This window comes from Mus musculus, chromosome 15, assembly GCF_000001635.26.
Source record: "Mus musculus strain C57BL/6J chromosome 15, GRCm38.p6 C57BL/6J".
NCBI lineage: Eukaryota > Metazoa > Chordata > Mammalia > Rodentia > Muridae > Mus > Mus musculus.
This window is the reverse complement of record NC_000081.6, coordinates 76,981,814-77,002,408: the sequence shown is the minus strand read 5'-3', so window position 1 is coordinate 77,002,408 and position 20,595 is coordinate 76,981,814. Positions and strand designations below refer to the sequence as shown.

Genomic DNA, 20,595 nt, shown 5'->3' with positions numbered 1-20,595 from the left:
TCTAGGTGTAGTGGGACATGGCTACAGTCTAGGTGTAGGGGGACATGGCTACAGTCTAGGTGTAGGGGGACATGTCTACAGTCTAGGTGTAGTGGGACATGTCTACAGTGTAGGTGTAGTGGGACATGTCTACAGTCTAGGTGTAGGGGGACATGGCTACAGTCTAGGTGTAGGGGGACATGGCTACAGTCTAGGTGTAGGGGGACATGGCTACAGTCTAGTTGTAGTGGGACATGGCTACAGTCTAGGTGTAGGGGGACATGGCTACAGTCTAGGTGTAGGGGGACATGGCTACAGTCTAGGTGTAGGGGGACATGTCTACAGTCTAGGTGTAGTGGGACATGGCTACAGTCTAGGTGTAGTGGGATATGTCTACAGTCTAGGTGTAGTGGGACATGTCTACAGTCTAGGTGTAGTGGGACATGTCTACAGTCTAGGTGTAGGGGGACATGTCTACAGTCTAGGTGTAGGGGGACATGGCTACAGTCTAGGTGTAGTGGGACATGGCTACAGTCTAGGTGTAGGGGGACATGGCTACAGTCTAGGTGTAGTGAGGCATGGCTACAGTCTAGGTGTAGGGGGACATGTCTACAGTCTAGGTGTAGGGGGACATGGCTACAGTCTAGGTGTAGGGGGACATGGCTACAGTCTAGGTGTAGGGGGACATGGCTACAGTCTAGGTGTAGGGGGACATGGCTACAGTCTAGGTGTAGGGGGACATGTCTACAGTCTAGGTGTAGGGGGACATGGCTACAGTCTAGGTGTAGGGGGACATGGCTACAGTCTAGGTATAGGGGGACATGGCTACAGTCTAGGTGTAGGGGGACATGGCTACAGTCTAGGTGTAGGGGGACATGGCTACAGTCTAGGTGTAGGGGGACATGGCTACAGTCTAGGTGTAGGGGGACATGTCTACAGTCTAGGTGTAGGGGGACATGGCTACAGTCTAGGTGTAGTGGGACATGGCTACAGTCTAGGTGTAGTGGGACATGTCTACAGTCTAGGTGTAGTGGGACATGTCTACAGTCTAGGTGTAGTGGGACATGTCTACAGTCTAGGTGTAGGGGGGACATGTCTACAGTCTAGGTGTAGGAGGGAAGGTTGTGATGACGGTTCTTAGGCTTGGATCTGCCCCATGAAGCTTTTTACAGAGTTTGGATGCTGGGATACAGGGCTGAAGGGCTATGACTATGCATTACCATGTTCCATCGTAGCCCTAAGGGCTAGGGACGTACCAGAGCACATGGCATCTCTCTTTCATACTTCGTGAATGTTCCTGGAAGTCCTGTGGCTGTCTGTCTTAGGGTTTCTATTGCTTTGAAGAGACACCATGACTGTGGCAATTCTTATAAAGAAAAAACATTTAATTGGGGCTGGCTTACAGTTTAAGCAGCTTAGTCCATTATCATCATGGCAGTGTGCAGACAGATAGTCATGGTATTAGAGAAGGAGATGCGAGCTCTACATCTTGATCTGCAGGCAGCAGAAGGGACTGTGTGCCATACTGGGAATAGCTTGAGCAAATGAGACCTCAAAGTCTATCCCCACAGTGACACTTCTTCCAACAAGGCTACACCTCCAAATAGTAACACTCCCTGTGAACTAAGCATTCAAACGCATGAGTCTATAGGGGCCATTCCTATTCAAACCATCACATTGTCATTGTCAACTTGCAACTTCAGTTGCATCCCCACCCAGCACCACCTAGCCTTCTATCTGTCCATCCCTCTATCTGCCTTTTGATCCATACATCCTTCTCCCCCATAGACCCTCCACCCATGTCCACCCAGCTACACACTAATCTAATCCTCCGCCATTATTCCTATCTGCTCTCTCTTTCATCCATCTACATCTGTCTGTTGCCAGTCTACTCACAACCACCCACCTATTCATCCATCTGTCTGCCTTCCCACCCATCCATCTAACCATTGGTTAACCCATCTACAAACCCATCCACCCTTCACCCTTCTACCCTTCCCAGGCTTGCAGTTGCTCAGCAGATCTACTGACTAGGAATTGTAGGTCATGGGTGGTCACCCCACTTCTTGCTTTGGATGCAAGGACATAAGACATCCAGCAAAGAGGTGTAGCCCTGCAGAGCAAGAGCTGTGTCTATTACCTGCCTGCTATGTGCTCTGGTATGTCCCTCAGTTTTCCCATCTATTTAATGGGCCATGCATTACAAACTAAGTAGCACATGAATGTACTCAGCACAATTGGGCTCAGGGATTTGGGAGCTCTACTGTCTGGGTTAAATCCTGGTTCTATGACTTTGAAAGCCGTATGACCTTGCTCAGGAGACCTAAGCTCTCATAGCCACAGTTTCTCAGCCGGACACAGGGTTGCGTGGAGGGCCAAATACAGACATGATGCTAGTGCTGGAACACTCTTTCTACTCATCCTCAACCAAAACAATCTGTTAAAATAGGTGTTGCTAAAATTCCTTCCCCTGGGAAGACTTAAGCAACATCTACCCTTTCTCCTAAGGTCCCAACGACAAACCAAGGCACAATTCCACCAAGTTCATTCCAAGGAACCGAAGACTTAATTGGGCATCTTTCCTGAGCCTAGGTAAGGGAATTCCTTACCTGTATATAATACTCCTCCCACAAGCACTGCACCTGAAAAGCGTTACCTAGCAGGGATGAGGTTTTCCCACGTGGCTCCACTCGAGTCTTCCCCCACACGCATGTAACCCCAGGGATCATACTCTATTTCTTTTTACATACTCTAACCCTTCCCCAAGGCCCCACATAGAGTTGTCCGTCAGTAGGGAGGAGCAGTTGGAAGCTGTGAGTCCGAAGGTGGGGGTCGAGGGTCTAAACTATCAGCAAGCCTGCCCGGAATAATCTCAGGCAAGGAGACACAGCTGAACGGCCCAAGATGGCCGTCTCTCAGATCAAAGGACAGCCAGTCACATCAAGGGGAGGGGGGAATAAGTAAGGCTCAGAGAGGTAAAGAACTGGCCTGCGGCCAATCGGCCAGGAGAGACTGGACTGTATCCAAGTGTCCTGAGGCGGGCAGCAGCGATTGGTTCTCACAGGGGCCCGGACCTTACTTGTTCCCATGCCCCGCTCTGGCACACAGTGGTCTAGATTTTATTCCTGTCCTATCTGGTCACTGAGCTCCCTTGATATTTCAAACCCCAGGGGCTTCTGTGTGGCACTCCCAGTCTGAGGGCTCCTGAGCCTCCAGAGATCTTCAGGGATAGTTGTGCATCACCGCACGATCCCGATTCCTCATCCCAGCCCGCCACGGGGAGAAGCAACCAAGCTTCCCTGCACAGCGCCCCCACAGTCTCTGCTCCCTTAGGGCACAAGGGATGCCCGAGGGTGGCATGGGCGGGGAGTCGGGGAGGGCAGGAGCTACTCTTGGCTGTCTGGCAACCCTCCCTCCTGGCAGCCAGCTCCCGGCGGCTGCAGCCCCAGCTTACAGTGGCTTTGAGCACACTGGGAAAACAGAGGCACCTCATGTCCCCCGGTCACAAACTGCTTTTCCACTCTCAAAGGGGACAATTGTTCTGACCTCCTGGGACCGTGAAGGTGACAGGAGTATGTATGTAAAGTCCCCAGTGCCACTGACTCTGAAGACTTTCAGCTCCTTTCCCCCTACAATGGAAAAGAGCCTGCGGGAATCCCTAAGCCGGCCGGCCGGCAGCATCCATTAGGAGACTCCAGGGCACTGGCTCTCAACCTGTGGGTCACGACCCCTTTGGGGTGGGGTGGGGTAAGCATATCTGATATTCTGCATATCAGGTCTTCACATGATGATTCATAACAGTAACAGATTTAGTTATGAAGTAACAATGAAATAATTTTATGGCTGAGGGTCGGCACAACATGAGGAACTAACTATATGGAAGGGTCTCTTGGGGCTTGAGAGGCAGAGGCCAGGATCTTTTCCATACCATGCATTTGGATTCATTCCATCCCAATTCCAACACATACCTGCTGAGCCTACTGGTTCAGATCCAGTGCTGATATTGCAATAGTGAGCATATTGATTGATGTTGGTCATAGGTGCTGCAGTAGAGAGAGAAGCTCACCAAAATGCTAAGACTTCGTTTCCAAAGGAGCAGAGGAGTTCAGCCTTCTTGGGAAAGACTGACACCCAAGTAGCTCACTCCGGTTATTTTATTCAAACATTATACAAGGTTAATTGGGGCTGGGAAAGATTCCAGCTGCCAAAGTTATCTTGCCCTTGCTTCCAGTGTGAGCAGACAACTATTAAGGCCTAGGTAAATTATTAAGGCCCTAGATAGAATGTTAAGGCCTAGGTAAAATGTTAAGGCCCAGGTAACTGTTACATGGCTAGCCTACCATTATAAGGAAATGTTCTCATATTTTTCTGCTGTTACTAGGGAAGTTTCTAATGCCAAGTTGATTACATGTTCTGTTATGTTCTGTGTCCTTGAAAACCAATCAGGATGGAAGTCAGTGGAACTGCTTGTACCCACAATAGGCTTGACCCCAGTCAACCACCCAGCAGCAATTCCTGCACTTGTGTATACGTTTTTACGGTAGAAGCTGCCCCTGGGGTAGACCTTAACATAAGAGAGACACCTGCACCGATATAAGAGACTATGTGGAATAAGGCGTCCATTTTGAGTCACGGTCACGTAAAGTTTAAGTTCCCAAGACCTCCCTGGGAACAGACATCCTACTTGGCAGAAAGAGACATGTATGTGGATAACTGACATCCTGGTTAGCAAGGCATGAATGTTAGACAAGGCAAGCCCCCTGCCACAGTTGAATACCCCAACCAATGGGAGCAGGATAAATATACAACAAAGACTTGTTCCTAAGGAAATCCTTATCCCTAAATCCTGATTGGTGGGACAACTTGACACAGATGTTTGTAGATCTCACGCTTTAAAAAGCCCTGTAGGACCTTAACTTGGGGTCATGGTTCAATTCCCGAATCTGGACCATGAATCTGATCAACCAGCCCTGGGGCACATTCTCAATAAACTATCCCTGCCTGACTGAGATGGGTGTTAGTGTGGCTTGGGAGGCGATTACTGGGCCCCTATAACAATTCACACAAATCTCGGTCCCTTTTGAATAGGGCTAGCCATAATCAAAAGAAAGAACTCTGGGTTTGCCAGGAGTGACTTTGTACCAAGGTCAGTACAGCTGCATGTTCTCACATAGCTCCAAGGGCAGATTCTCTAGAAAGACAGCATTGCTTCAAGGTTCAAACAGTCTCAAAGCAACGTCTCAGCCTCTATTGATCGACCCAAACATAGCAAAGGCTTTGCTAAAAGAAAGCCAGACAGAAAGACTTTGCTCTGCGTTTCACTGTTATGTCCAAGTTGCAGGGACCCCCAAAGACCACCGAGGAGCCAGTTCAAATGCAAACACACAGGGTCTTTTATTACAAGGTCCCAAGCAAGGTGTTTCACTGTCCCTGTCACAGAGGGTCAGAGTGAGAGCCCCAAGTCTAGGCGGTGCAGGCTTTTTATTGTGGTTACAGAAAGCTTGGAGATTTTCCATACAGGTCAGCAAGTTAATATTTTTAAAAGCTGCATTTCCGACTTAATCTGCAGGAACTGAATACGTGGGCAGAACCACCTGACAAATAGGATGGTTAGGCTATCAGTTCTCTGCAGGATCTCTTAGGTTACCTGTATGTACTTGGTCCTGCCATTGTAGCCTGGCTGTTGCTAAAGGGGTGAGGGAAAGTTATAGGGTGTTTGCCTAGGTGGAGTTTGTGATTTTCTTCCTGGAATTGGAATTTAGCCCGTGGTCTCGCACAAAATGGCATTTCTTCGAAAAACAGAGTTGGTGGGGCACTGTGAGTGTACTCACAGCCTAGGAAGCCGAAGTCCAGGTGAGGTGGGCAGACTCCAGATGCAGGGCCAGCACAATGTCTCCAGTCTAAAAGTCAGAACCACAAGAATGCCCCAAAGTCTAAGAAAATCTTAACACCAACATGATAGCACCAGCAGCAGTGCCACACCTGACCTGGTGAGAAGAGTCAGAGAAGTTTGCAAATATGAACCTGGATGTAAACGGTCAGAGAAGCAAACAGGAACCTGGGAGTGTGTGATGCCCCACACCTGTAAGCCCACCTCCCCTCCAGCACTGGAGGCACGGAAGCAGAATTGTGAGTTCTGGAACTAGCGTGGGCTGCAGAAAAAAAGAGAGATCTTGTCTCAGGAAGTATAAAACATGTAGATTAAAAGTACTGCACAGAGCTGGGGGTGTGGCTCAGTTGGTAGGATGCGCATCCTGGCAAACACGAGGCTCGGCGCTCCAGCCCAGAGGCCACATGAAGCAACCAGGCGAGGTGGTGCTCACTTGTGATCTCAGCCCAGAGACGGGCAGGTCACTGGGGCTCACAGGCCACTTGACCAGCTCCAGGCTAGTGAGAGACCATCTCAAAAAATAAAGGGAACACTTAGGAGGCAGAAGCAGGTGGGTCTCTGAGACTCAGAGCTAGCCTGGTATACATATGGAGCTGTAAGACAGCCAGGACTACATAGAGAGACCCTACCAACCCCCCCCAAAAAGTGGGTGAGGAACCAGTGTGCTGGAGAAACACCACGTAGGGGCTATACTTTGCCTTCCACGTGTGCAAAATACATATCTGCTTGTATATGCATGAGTGTGTGCACACACATACACGGGAAATGTCAGGCAATGTATGAGGTGCATAGGTCACATGAGTTAGTCATGCTTAGATTTGGGTACCACCACCACCCCCACTTATCTCATTATGAATCTACAAATTTTTTAAAGATTTATTTTATGTATATGAGTACACTGTAGCTGTACAGATGGTTGTGAGCCTTCATGTGGTTGCTGGGAATTGAATTTAGGACCTCTGTTTGCTCCAGTCAACCCCGCTTGCTTCGATAAGTAAGTACATTGTAGCTGTCTTCAGACACACCAGAAGAGGACATCAGATCTCATTACGGATGGTTGTGAGCCACCATGCAGTTGCTGGGATTTGAACTCAGGACCTTCAGAAGACCAGTCAGTGCTCTTAACCACTGAGCCATCTCCAGCTCCTCTACAAATATTTTTTAAAGGGGGTAAGCATTACATGTGAGGATCATGACCAGAGCTGGGAAAGGTAGGAAAGGTTAACAGAGATGGGACACACTAGGGACTCTTGGCCTCTTCTGGGAAGAGATGGTAGAACAGAGTGTACACCAGGGCCAGGAGATACACACACACACACACACACACACACACACACACACACACACACATATACACATACACATACATAAATACACACGCATATACATATATACACATGCATATACACATATACGCACATATACACATACACACATATACACATGCACATATATACACATATATACACATACACACACAAACACATATATATGGCATACATAGATAAGGGGCAGGACAGGTGTAAAGTCCATGGCTGTCCCTGCTGGGATATCAGAGGGTCATCAGGAAGATGCTGAGGCCTGAGTCCAGGAAGACGTAGGGGGAGGGAGCATAGAGGGGAAAAGGGTAGCAATGCAGACCTAGACCATGGTTACCTGCACTTGAGGGATTTCAGAGAGTGACCCCAGAACCAAGCTAGCTTCAACTGGCCAGGGACATGGGACATCCTCTGAGAGCCCCTCCCCACAAAGGACAACATGCCCCTGTGCTCAGCAGATGGCAAGAGCCAGTGACGTTCAAGTTCCAGCCTCCTCTTTGTTCCAGGGCCCATGACACACCCAGACACACAGCTTGCCTGAATCCTGAAATGCACTTTCTCTTTCTGAATATACACCACAGCTCTTTTAAATTCTTGCCTTCCTCAGGCAAAAATAAAATTAGTTTGTGAGATTTAGTCCCCAGAAGGATAGCTCGGATGTCTTTAGCTGCCTGTAAGCCAGATGGAAGGCTCTGTTGTGGCAGATACTCTGCTTCTAGACACTGCAAACAGCTGTCAAGTTCAGAAATGATCCGGCCTCACTAGAGAGGAATGAGAAGGCTCTACATGAGATGGGAAGGGTTCCTGTGTGATGCGAAGGATGCTGTATCATGCTGGACTCCTCCTATCCCAAATGTAAGCAGTATCTGAAGTTTCCAGGAGGTGAGTCTGCTGTTTCCCTCCAGGCAGCTCTACAGTATAGGAAGTCTGTTAGCATTTCCTACAGAGTGTATATCTCCAGGGCTGAGAAACAGACACCTAAAATCATTTGATGCTGTGAATTCTACACGGTGTGTTTAGGAAGTCAGGGAGTGGATGAGGCCAAAGACTTTTGTTTGTTTCAATATGAGACGATATCTCATGTAGTCCAGGCTAGCCTTGAACTCATTATGTAGCTGAAGCTGGCCTTGGACTCTTGGATCTTCTGGTCTCTACCGCTTGAGTTCTGTGATGTACACACCTCTCCTCCCTAAGACAGGGTTTCTCTGGGTAACAGCCCTGACTGTCCTAGAACTTGCTTTGTAGACCAGGCTGGCCTCAAACTCAGAGATGTGCCTGCCTCTGCCTCCCGAGTGCTGGGATTAAAGGCGTGCGCCACCACCACTTAGCTTGGGTACAGGCCTGTTCTATTGATCTTTGTAGAACAAAGATCACATCTTTAAGCTATGCTGTGTGGCTATTTCCTCTGAGTTGCAACATACTCCAGGGAGGAGGGAAGAGACTCCAGAGACTTAGCAACCCAAGGAAGCTTAAAAGCCTTTGGAAGATTGATAAATTCATAAGGATATCTGTTAATCCCAAAGGTGGGAGGAGAAAGACCGCCAACCCAAATCATCATGGCCAGATTAATTAAAGCAAGCTTTTTTATTCATGTACACAGCAGCCTCCCTCTAAGCGGGGGGGGGGGGGGGGGGGGGGGGGGGGGGGTTGAGAGGTTAGCACTGGATGTGAGGAAGGAAGACGAGGTTTTTGTAGCTCAGGGGTGGGAGGTTTTCAAATCGAAGATTTGATGGGCAAAATGGGCATGGGGTTACAGGAGCAGGACATAGCATGGCAAGTTAGTCCTACACACTAGGCTCCTGAAACGAAGACATAATTGCAAGGTGGGCCTAACAAGGTAGTCAGAACAACGGGTAGTCATAACAACGGGTAGTCATAACAACTGGTAGTCATAACAAGACAGTCCTGGGGGTTATATAACCTTTTGAAACAAGGGTAGGGTTGCAAGATGGTAAACAACATTTTGAAACAAAGACATGATTGACATTCCTGGAACAGGCAGTACAGAACTATTTGCAGTTAAGGTTACAGGTGCTGCATAGCCCAATCTTTGAGAAACAGGAATTTAATCATAAACAGGAATGAGCCTATAAGATGGGTTTTAAGCCTAAGATGGAGGGAGGCTGGTTATTCAAGGTTATTAAAACAGCAACCATTGCTGGGAAGCCCAGTGACTCAGCTTTGCCCAGTCACCTAGGCTGGAGTGACACAGCCGTCTGAGCCACCGACAGACAACCGTACCAACTGCATAGATTCACCGAGCTAGACGTGAGAAGGATGGTTTCTTTGATCTGTCACCTGTGATGTGTCAGGGGTGAACACATATTTGCTCATGTATACATTCACATATACATATACATGCTCCTATACACAACATACATGCAAATGGGAAGCCAGAGGCCAGGAGAAAGTGTCACGAGATAAGGAAATGGGCCAAAAAGACAACAGAAAATCCCAGACTTGCGTTCTCACACCTTCCTGGAGTTAAGATCCAGCTGGGTCAAAGCTAGAAGAGACCTGTCAGTCAGTTTTTGCTAGGTGATGTTGCATAGGGTACAGTCCCTAAATCTGGTTACTGTAGCAGGATTCACTGCTTCACGGCTCACACTGTGTGCCAGCGGTGGAGGAACCAGCTGCTACAGCTGTTCCTTTGCTCATGTGTCCTTTACACCAGGTCTTTACCGAAAGAGCAGGCTCTTACCATCTGAGATTCAGTGTCCTTAAGGGGCAGGCAGGTGCCCAGGAAGCCTCCACTGGAGACAGTCACATAGCCACCCAGACTTACATTTCAGAGGGAAAGAAAATGACCTCACCAAACCCAACACCATAGGCAAAGTTCCGATAAATATTTGCTAAATGACAACACAACAGCCCACTGTGATTCAGTGAGCATCGAGACCTAGAGATTTTAAGCTGTCTTTAAAAGACTAGGGACTCCCAGAGACTCACCTTTGGTCACAGTGACTGAGTAGAAAGGTTAAGTACATGGTCTCAAGTTTCCAACCGTCAACACACCACCTGCATGTCATTTGCCATAGTGACATGAAGCCACCATCCAAAAGATGCTGTCAAAATGATGCATGAGATAGATAATCCAACGGCCTCACGAAGTCCCTCCACATCACAGAGGAGGGCCAAGGCTTCGGGAAGAAATTTGAAGGCAATCAGTGACTGAGCTGGTATGCATGGCTTACTACATGCACTTCCTACAGCCCATTCTCAGGCCAACTGTATTCATATATTCATTCAACAAACATTGGCCCCCAAAAGCCACCTTGGCAGTCAGAGCCTTCATTTCTTCCTATATATCTATCACTGTTTTTGTTTCTATTGTTTGTTGATATGTGGTCTCTCTGTGTAACCCTCGCTGGCCAGGAACTTGCCTACATAGACCAAGCTCACTCTGAACTTGCAGTGATCTTCTGCCTCTGCTTTTTGAGTGCTAACATCGCAGCCACCACCATCCCATCTCATGACACAGCTTCAGGACAGATTTTTGTGCCTGCATAACTCATTCATTCATTCATTCATTCAGCAAAGGTTGTCCTGGGGATGCATGGAAGCTGTACTGCAAAGGAGACAGCAACAAACAAAGCAGCTCTTCAACCTACGAAGGCCACATTCTAGGGAAGGCACGAAGAGCAATTAAATCAAGTGTATGTAGCTGACACTCAGTGTTCACAGGGCATGTTCCAGGACAGCCCTCCACAGACTTGCCCTGTAACTGAGGTGCCTGATAGAAATGGAGAAGATGGTGCACACACGTATACATGGTGCACACACACATACGCATGATGTACACACTCACATGGTACACACACACATACACATGATGCACACATATACATGCTACACACACAAACATTGGTGCACACACACATACATGGCACATATACACATTGGTGCACACACATACACATGTGCATACATTCATATACATACTGCACACACACATACACATACACATACTGCACACACATACACATGGCACACACATGTACATGATACACACATACATGGTATACACATGGCACACACATACACATGATGCGCACACACATATACATGGTGTACACACATACACGTGGCATACATACATACACACATATATACACATGATGCACACACATACAGGCATACACATACACACACACCACCTACAAGACTGTCCCATGTTCTTTCAGTCTGCCAATGACTAACAACTCTGCAGGTAATTACTTGTGTGTCATTACTACATTGCATAGCACTGATAACGTAAGCGGTGGTTACTCTGAGTATTTTAGGCCATGCTGACAAACAGAACTGACTGTAGGTTGTCAGTGTAGACACAGTCTCCGTCTGACTTGTTTCAATCTATGTTGCAAGAAACTCTGAGCATGCTTGTGTGCTGTGTGTATGTGTGGTGTGTGTGCATGTTAAGTGTGTATGCATGTGTGTGACATGTGTGTATATGTATGTGTTAGTGTCTGTATGTGTGTACCATGTGTGCTATATAGGTGTATGTGCTGTATGTACATGTTGTGTGTGTGTGTGTGCAGTGCATGCACATGTGGTGCTAAAGAGAATCTTAAAAAGGCAGGATGAGGAAATAAGGTGTGTTGAAGGAGTTGCTTTGGGTGGAACAACTAGGAAGGGCTCTATAAATAGGTACGGTTGGGTGTGGGGCCATGGCTCAGCGGTAAAAGCATGTTTTATCACTTCAGGGTTTGTGAGTTCCCACCTTGGGCAGTCTCTGAATCAAGGCGTGAAGGCAGATGGATCAATCGGTCTTAGACTGGCGTGGGGGTGCGGAGCCGAAAGCTCCATTCCACAGCATTGTCAAACCAGCCTCCCTATCTGGAAGACCACGTGAGAGGCCCTGGCTACAGTCCTCAGCACCACCAAAACAAAAAACAAAAGAGAGTGAGATTAGGGCTGAATGTAACAAAGACTTCGATGAAGAGAGAGGAAGTCTGAGGGAGGCAGCAATGGAAGGGAGGCTCAAAAGCCCCCGAGGCTGCCAAACCTACAAGTCTGTGAGTTTTTGGCACAGCCAATCTTGAACAGGAATATGGACACCAGTGAGGACAGAGACTCGGAGGAAGGGGTGTGGGCTGTGGAGGGGGACCGGGGTAGGCTTTGGAATGCTTGGAACAAGAGCAGGTGTCAGCTGTCCCATGAAGAACCAAAAGCAGAGACTCTTGTGACTATGGGCAATCTCATTCCCAGAAATGGCGTGAGAGGGTGAAGGTGGCTGATGTGGAGTCACTCTCCGACACACCTTGGCACACCACTGCACCATCTAGGTAGGTTAAGGTCACTCCCAATGCCCCTAGGAGAGCAGATCACACTTCTTGGGGGGTTTAATTGATTCTGAGCTGCAGCCTAGGGCCAGTAGGGGCCACAAGAGGCAGAATCAGGCACTCAGCTACAGTAGGGACAATGAGGCTCTGGGAAAAGGTTGGAATAAGAAAATAGGGGAAGGGGCTGGCGAGATGGCTCAGTGGTTAAGAGCACTGACTGCTCTTCCAAAGGTCCTGAGTTCAAATCCCAGCAACCACATGGTCGCTCACAACCATCCATAATGAGATCTGATGCCCTCTTCTGGTGTGTCTGAAGACAGCTACAGTGTACTTACATATAATAAATAAATAAATTGTTTTTTGTTTTGAAGGAAGGAAGGAAGAAAGAGAGAGAGAGAGAGAGAGAGAGAGAGAGAGAGAGAGAATAAATGTGGATAAAGGGCTAGCCCTGGAAGGGACAGGATGCACAGAGCCAGGGGAGGGATGGAGGCCTGGGTGGAGTCTAGCTTCTGCTGTCTGCCACACACCTGACTTTGACAAGCGATACAGCCTCCTGAGCTGCAGGTTCACCGTGTCAGTTGATGGTACCATGTGAGTCTGGCAGTTATTCTGGCTCCCAGGTCCCTGCAAAGAGATCTTTTTAAATCATAAATCTGATAATGTGGGCATTCTAGAGAAAAGTGTTCTACTGGCCTCATGCTGCCTGGGTGTTCTGGCTGGTTTACTGTGTCAACTTGACACAGCTGGCGAGATCACAGAGAAAGGAGCCTCCTTTAAGGAGATGCCTCCATGAGATCCAGCTGTAAGGCATTTTCTCAATTAGTGATCAAAGGGGGCGGGCACATCCCATGGTGGGTGGTGCCATCCCTGGGCTGGTAGTCTTGGGTTCTATAAGAAAGCAAGCTGAGCAAGCCAGGGGAAGCAAGCCAGTAAGTAACATCCCTCCATGACCTCTGCATCAGCTCCTATTTCCAAGTTCCTGCCCTGTGTGAGTTCCAGTCCTGACTTCCTTTGGTGATGAACAGCAATGTGGAAGTATAAGCTGAATAAACCCTTTCCTCCCCGACTTGCTTCTTGGTTGCGATGTTTTGTGCAGGAATAGAAACCCCGACTAAGACACTGGGTGAATGCACAAGGCCTCAGCCGGCCTAAAGCATTCCAGTGCCTCGCCCGGGAATGTTAGCCCCGTCCTTTGGCTTTTTGATGGAGCCATATTTCATCTGGTCTTAGGACCTGTGGCACGTGTAGGCTTTACAGCTCAAATGTCTCCCTTGCTTGCTGGTTAACCTCACACCCTCTGATCCCTGCTGAACTGACTCGGCAGCTCCCCTGGGGTGTCTAGGGTATTCATCTTAGGGTATTCATCACTTCTAGAGGTGTGTGTGTCTGTCAGATTAAGGCTCCCCCCAAAGCCAATTGGCTTTATTCTTGGTAACATGCACTGCCCAGATACGCATGACCTTCAGAAAAGACCTCTTCGTCAACCACACGACCTTCAGAAGGGTCTTACTCAGAGGGTGGTACTATTTTCAAAATTTCACATGTGGGGAGAATGGTCCATGGAACCGTTAGGGGCCCTTGCACAGTCACCTAGCCACGAGGTAGCAGCATCAGGATTTGAGCCATGGGTGGTCTAACTCCAGCATGGAGGTGCTTAGCCAACCAGCCTACATTGTCAGGGAAAGGGCCCCACTGACTGTCCTCGTCCTTACTGCCGCTTTCCCATTCTTGAGGAGATGAGGGAGGAGGCCTTGTTTGTCTGGTGTCTGGTTCCTCTCTAAAAGACTGTTCCCACACCACTAGCCGGCACCATGGGGCTGGGGTTAAACAGACTCAGTTTGCCTCCTTCTCAGTCTGGTTTCTCGGAACAGGGCCATCGCCAGCCTCCAGAAGACACCAGTCACTATGGAAACCTGGGGACTCTGCAGAATCACAATAGGTTGGCTTTCAGGAAAGCTTTTCATTGGTCCCACCTGGGGCTCGGCCAAAAAGCGGGAGGGAAGGTGATATCCATCTGGGCCCAGATTTGGCCACCATGCCAGGTTAACTCCAAGCGTTTAGCAGCAGCCTTGAACCTCCTGTACACATTTGTGAAGCCGCTCTCCCGAGGCCTTCTGTGGGAGACGCATTAGCAAGGGAGATCTAATGAGGATTCACTATAAGAGATCATCCCTGAGCCAGGCTCTGTATTCCGAGCCTTGCCACGCCCCTTCTCCGCAGGAGGCATGCGCGCACGCCCTAGTCTAACGCCCCGCACTGGGGCTTCCGCAGCTTTCGCTGTCTCCAAGCCCCTCCCTCACCTGACGGTGACTACGTTGAGCATAAAAGGTCCCTGGATTACACGCTGGCACTGACACACCAGATGTTGGAGGTCACCTGCCCTGTCTAGTTAAATAAAAGCCCTTCCGTGGTTCGCGGACTAGTTGCTTGGCGCAGCTGTGCTTCTGATGGGTCTTCAGGGAGAGGACGCACCCGGCCTATCTTTGTTCATACAGGAAAATAGAGGTTCTAAGAGGTGAGGGGCAAGCCCAGCGCCCCCCAGCCCCGCCCCAGGAGTAAACACCTCTCCAAATCGCACCATCCTATGGGCGAACCCAGAGGCTGAGAGGCCAGCTGGAAGACACAAGACCATCTTGTCCCAGGCAGGAGGTAGGTAGGCTGTGCAGGAGAGCCAAGACTACCTTGTGGAAACCAAAGAACATGCCATGCCTTTCTAGAGAAAGAAATGTCTAGACCCACACTGCAAGCTAACCCCAAGTGCTTCCTATGGGTTCAAGTTTAGAACTCCCAAGAAGGGACCCGCGGCAAGCTAGAAACACTCCACCCTAGGGGAGAGCCCTCAGACCTGTTACAGTTTCTCCAGCTGGGATCTGGGATAAAACCGAACCTTAACGTTTTAGAGCTGAGGCCTGGCGGCGGTGGCGCACACCTTGCCTACCAGCACTAGGGAAGCAGAGCCAGGTGGATCTCTGGGAGTTCAAAGCCAGCCTGGTTTACAGATTGGGTTCCAGGACGGCCAGAACTATATGAGTCCCTGGTGGGGGTGAAGGGGGCAAGAGCGGATAGACAGGTTGGACAGGGCAGAAGTAAAAGCTAGAAGGACCAGAGATAGGAACAAGGTGATGTGGTAGACCCAGTGGGAGAGGTTCACAGGCGCTTATAGCTTGCAGCTAGCAGATTGCTGTGGAGGCTGCTCCTGGGTTGGAGTGGGGGAAAGAGCTGCCAATCAAGAGCCTTCCAAGAGGCCTTCAAGTTCTCTGATGTGCTGTCTTGTTGCTGCAGACTCTGATAGAAAAGAAATCTCATTTCCCATCCGGAAAGACCCAGGGATTTAGTTCCAGGCTCATGTGTTTAAACAACAAAAGATGTACCAAAACAAAGCTATGTACCAAGAGAAAGGAGCTGACTGGGAGTGAGAAAAACAATATACCTACCCCTTCCCTACTCTCTCTATCCCTCCCCCACTCCATCTATTCCTCTCCCTCCTCACTTGCTCTTGGCAGTGTGTGTGTGTGTGTGTGTGTGTGTGTGTGCCTGGACCTGCTGAATCACATTTATGTATGTATATGTCTGTGTTGCTGCTCTGTGTGTAGTATGATGCTAGTTTTATGTAGATGTGCACAAGCATGTACGTATGTATGATTCGTATGCAGAGGCATACATAGGGTGTGGAATGCTAGTATTATAAGACCTGAAAAGCCTTACGTCCAGGATGTCGCACTCACAGAGATGCAGAGACAGAGATTGATGCAAAAAGCAAGAGGTTTATTAATCCAGCATGCTGGGGTCATCCTGAAATCGGGACAGAAGCGACCCCAAGTAGCTAAAGCACACACCTTTTATACCAACAGCCCCTTCTCAGAAATGACCTCAAAGACTCGCAACCTGGCCTAAGCATAAAATAGTGAAGACATCCAAGCCTTTGCTGCTTTAGGTCAGCTAAAGAATCAGGAGGGGCCAGGAGGCAGCAAAATTGCTAAAGAGCTCACTGAGGCCCTGACTTTGGATTCTCAGCACCCATTAAGCCAAGTTCAACATCATTGTCAGGAATCCCAGTTCTGGAAAGGAAGGCAGAGGTGGGAGAGTCCCTGGCCAGTCTCCTAGGTGAATCCCTGAGCTGCAGGTTCAGTGAGAGACCCTGTCTCAAAAAGTAAAGAGGAGCTGGAGACATGGCGCAGCAGTTAGAAGCACATACTGTGTTTACAACGGGACCTGAGTTTGGTTGCAAGCACAAACATCAGGTGGCTGAAAACAGCCTCTAAGTTCAGCTCCAGGGGATATAATGCCCTCTTCTGGCCTTTGCAAATGAATACACAAATAGTAAAATAATAGATGTGGTGGCACAAGCCTTTGATCCCAGTGCTTAGGAGGCAGAGGCAGGTGGATCTCTGAGTTTGAGGCCAGCCTGGTCTACAAAGTGAGTTTCAGGGCAGCCAGGGCTACAAAGAGAAACCCTGTCTCAAACAAATAAAAAATAAAAAGGTCTGGATAGATGGCTCAGTGGTTAAGAGCGTTGACTCCTCTTCCAGAGGTCCTGAGTTCAATTCCCAGCAACCACATGGCCCTCTTCTGGTGTATCTGAAGACAGCCACAGTGTACTCGTATAAATAAAATAAATAAATCTTTTTTTAAAAAAAATAAATAAAAATAAAGTGAGTCTTAAAAAACATAAGGTGGGGACAGGAGTGTCTTTGGGACTCCAGATCTCTTGAGAGGGTGACATGGGTTCCTCAACTCTGACTTCTAGCAACAAGAACAGAAATGGTCACAGTTGGCCAACTAGGTGCTCCTCACCCTAAGTATGTCTCCGTGGGACAGCTGCTCTGTGTTCAGGGTGTCTTGTTGGCCTGGTGTTGGGTGTAGCAGTAGTGTATGGGGAGACCCTATTTGTTCACTGTGATCTGTGTCCCGTGCTAACTGCTTTTGTGGTCAGATAACCATAACGCTTAGGGATTTCTTTTTGTCTGTTTTAATGTTTCCTTCTGAAATGTGTATAGCAAGGCCACTTAGTCTGGACCGTGTGTTTTCAGTCTGGGAACAGGATCACAGAGCCCTCTTAAGGAAGTGCATTCAAACCAATGCTTCATGTTCCTTGTGTTTTTCCAAAGTGAGTACTGTAGCCAACATTTATTTTAGTCTTGGGTTACATTTGAAATAAATCAACAGACAAATCCACAACATCCAAACAAGAAAAAAGAAAGAAGAAAGAGTCCAGAGACTGAATTTTGTTCCTGATGAGCCTTTGATGAAGCTGGGGGTGGCGGCACATACCTTTAGTCTGAGCGCTGGGTAGACAGAGGCAGACATCTCTGTGAGTTCCAGGTAGTCTAGCTTCCAGGCAATGTTATAATGAGGCTGAGATAACCCACTCAAGAAGGTTACACGCCACACTTTGTTGATGAGTGAAGAGTGTGGTGAGTCCTCAGCTGACCAAGAGTAGGCTCATGCCTGGGAACGACTCTTGGCATCCAGACAAAGGAGGGCAGGATTTTTAAAGTCACAAGGTCGCAATGCCATCAGACCTAGTGCTGGCCAAGGGTCTTTACAACATAATTTTTTTTTGAGCTTCTAAAATATCACACAAATTCTTAAGGGATTTAAGAGAAGCTGAATTATCTTTCAGGTCAGGATCTTACTCAATAGGGAAGTGTTAATCCAGAAATTTGCAAGAGGAAAAAAAAAAAACAATTCCACAATTTTGAGTCAAATTTGAAGCAAGCTTTAATTAAATACCATCCAGGATGGACTTCGGTCAGGACCACTCTCTGGAATTTCAGCAAGTGGCCATGAGATACATGTTGTAGGGGCTTTTAAGGACAAAAACCATACTGCCACCATATTTTACCATATGGCTTTCTTATTTTCCAAAAACAACAGCTCTCAGCATTTCAGGAAGTTGCCTGGTTCTTGGAAAGAAGGGTTTTATAGGTTAACTTTTGGGTCTTACGTTCCCCATCTTGAGTTATATCCTGGGTCAAGTCCTTGACTCTGTAATGGGTACTTGTTTATATTGGGATCTAATAGCCATCAGCCTCATGGTACCCAGGCAGGAATTATCATCCATTTGAGGCATCGGTGATGTAAAAGCCAACAGAATTAGCAGAAGCAGAAGGGCCAAAGGCCTTGTAATCGCTGACATCAGAGTTACTGTCTGGGAGGAGCCTAGAAAACTATTATTTATCAATTATTTCCTCTCAGGTCCTCTTTTTGTAATATTCCTTTGAGTATACCAGATTACAACCCCATATCATTTGTATAGAAATAACAATTTTCTCCAAAAGCCATATAGTGCCTCTTTGTTCTGTATAAGCCAGGCCAAGGTGCCCTGCCATATTGTAGAACTATTTCAGTTAATAAATCATCCTGTTGATAAGCCTGAGCCCACTGTCTTAGTTTGGGTTTCCATTGCTGTGAAGAGACACCATGACCAGGACAACCCTTATAAAGGAAAACATTGAATAGGGGCTGGCTTACAGTTTCAGAGGTTCAGTCCATTATCATCATGGTGGGAAGCATGGCAGCATGCAGGCAGACTTGGTGCTGGAGGAGTCAGGAGTTCTACATCTTGATCTGAAGGCAGTCAGGAGGAGGTTTTCCTGCCCTGGCCAGAGTTTGAGCATAGGCGACCTCAGAGCCCATCTGCACAGTGACACGTTTCCTCCAACAAAGCCACACCTATTCCAACAAGACCACACCTCCTAACAGAGGCACTTCCTATGGGCCAAGCATATTCAAACCACCACACTCACTTTCCTGGTGCCCCAATTGGCATGATAAGTTATTTCTCCACTAGTGAAATGAGCCAGTTTAAACCAGATTAGAGTATAAAAAGTCAGGTTTATCGGGAAGCCACTCTTGGGTGAGTTTACTGGTCCCAAGAAAGGATGCCAGGGAAGTCATGAAGCCCAGGGAGATAGAGGGGGTAGGGGGAAGAGAGAGAGAGAGAGTGTGTGCACACATAGAAACCAACCACGTGGTGGCTCTCAGCCATCTAATAAAGAGGTCTGGTGCCCTCTTCTGGCATTCAGGCATATACTCAGGACACCATGTACATAATAAATAATATATCTATTTTTATTTATTTTTATTTATATGAGTTCTCTGCAGCTGTCTTCGACACACACTAGAAGAGTGCATAAGATCCCATCACAGATGGTTGTGAGCCACCATGTGGTTGCTGGGAATTGAACTCAGGACCTCTAAAAGAGCAGTTAGTGCTCCTAACAGCTAAGCCATCTCTCCAGCCCAATAAATCTCTTTTTAAACATTATTTTTACACTGTTATAACTTGTGTAGACTTTTAACACTCTTTCCATCTGGTCATATATCAGAGACATGAGTGGCGATCACTGAGAGCAGTCACTCAAGGCATTTCCTTTTAGTGGAAACTTACACCTGGAACCTACGTATTCCTTGATATGAAAGTCTGTTAGTAAGGCAAACCTGCCCGCCTTTTCTTAACAAGAGACCCAGTAGCTCTATATGAACTAACAGGGTGGCTGCAGTCTTGGGGAGAGGAGCCAGTTGCCTACTGCTGCCAAGCTGACAAAGCTACAGGCAGCCTAGCCATCAACACCATCAGAGACCTGAACAGGATAAATTATAGCTGGAAGCATAATCCACATGACCTACGGATCAACTAAATGGCAGAGACCAGTCGATATTCTCGGATACCTAGACACTCATCCCAGGCTCCTGTGTTCTCCATGGCATTGGGGGCAGAGGTGCCAGGACAGCGTTGTCTTCAGCCCCCCAGGATCAGAAGATGAGGGGCTTTTCTGTAGAGGATAAACATGGGAAAGCAAAGTGGGGCAATCAACTCTCCAGTGTCCTGCTTGCCCACAGTTTGGACTGGGCCCTGAAGGCGGGCAAAGCATTGGGGAAGTCTCACCCAGAGGCTAGCATTACCAGAGTCCAGTTACCACAATCCAGGTGGAGCCATTGTCTTGTCCCATTATCCTCTTGGAGATCTGGGGTATCTCTCCATCTGTCATAGTAAGTTTAAACATCTTTTTTTAAAGGTAAGTTTATTTATTTTGTTTTATTTTTTAAGATTTACTTTATTTATATGAGTGCATTGTAGACATACATCTTCAGACACACCAGAAGAGGGCATCAGATCTCA

The 20,595-nt window shown here is 47.9% G+C and overlaps 1 long non-coding RNA gene across 4 annotated transcripts; it reads right to left on the bottom strand.

Moving 5' to 3' along the window:
• Positions 1-5,354: 5,354 nt before the first annotated feature.
• Gm35933 lies at positions 5,355-14,786 on the bottom strand. 4 transcript variants are annotated; one of them, XR_001781708.2, is made up of 3 exons: positions 14,061-14,425; positions 12,998-13,094; positions 5,355-6,131 (listed from the first exon to the last, which is right to left on the bottom strand). It is a non-coding gene; the product is annotated as a predicted gene, 35933 (long non-coding RNA). The 4 variants fall into 4 exon arrangements; XR_384211.4 differs by lacking the exon at positions 14,061-14,425 and adding an exon at positions 14,444-14,786 and having other exon boundaries at positions 5,419-5,879; XR_875441.2 differs by having other exon boundaries at positions 5,419-5,879.
• Positions 14,787-20,595: the final 5,809 nt, after the last annotated feature.